The 657-nt window shown below is 46.9% G+C and overlaps 1 non-coding gene across 1 annotated transcript; it reads left to right on the top strand.

Annotated features, from left to right (window-relative positions):
• The first annotated feature begins 281 nt into the window (after positions 1-281).
• LOC141669740 (small nucleolar RNA R71) lies at positions 282-388 on the top strand. The gene has a single exon (XR_012554003.1). It is a non-coding gene; the product is annotated as a small nucleolar RNA R71 (small nucleolar RNA).
• Positions 389-657: the final 269 nt, after the last annotated feature.

Genomic DNA, 657 nt, shown 5'->3' with positions numbered 1-657 from the left:
GATTAACTCCATACGTAGCCAGAGAATCAACCTTCATTGATAGCGCTTGGAGCTGGGCTGCAATAGCGGTGGCTGCATCAACTTCCAGAATACCTGCTACCTTGCCTGACGTCATCCTCTGAGTTGGGTTTTGATGCTCATTTGCAGCCATCGTCTCGATAAGATTATACGCCTCAGTATAGCTTTTAGCCCATAAGGCGCCTCCAGCTGCTGCATCGAGCATGGGCCGAGATTGGGCCCCCAAACCATTATAGAAACCAGTGATCACCATCCAATCCGGCATTCCATGATGTGGACATTTTCTCAACATTTCCTTGTAGCGTTCCCAAGCCTCGCACATAGATTCTGTAGGTTGCTACGCAAACTGAGTAAGAGCACTCCTTATAGCAGCAGTCTTTGCCATTGGATAAAACTTCACCAGAAACTTTTGCGCAAGATCTTGCCACGTAGTGATGGACCCAGCTGGTTCAGAATGTAACCAGTCTTTAGCCTTATCCCTCAGTGAGAATGGGAAAAGCCTCAACTTTATAGCCTCATCAGTCACGCCATTATACTTAAAAGTGCTGCAGATCTCGACAAAATTCCTTATGAGCATGTTGGGGTCTTCAGTTGCCGCTCCTCCAAAAGAAACAGAATTCTGCACCATCTGAATAGTGC

The sequence above is a fragment of the Apium graveolens genome, chromosome 6 (genome assembly GCF_009905375.1).
Source record: "Apium graveolens cultivar Ventura chromosome 6, ASM990537v1, whole genome shotgun sequence".
Taxonomy (NCBI): Eukaryota; Viridiplantae; Streptophyta; class Magnoliopsida; order Apiales; family Apiaceae; genus Apium; species Apium graveolens.
Note: the sequence above shows the minus strand (reverse complement) of the source record. Positions and strands in the feature narration are given on the sequence as shown.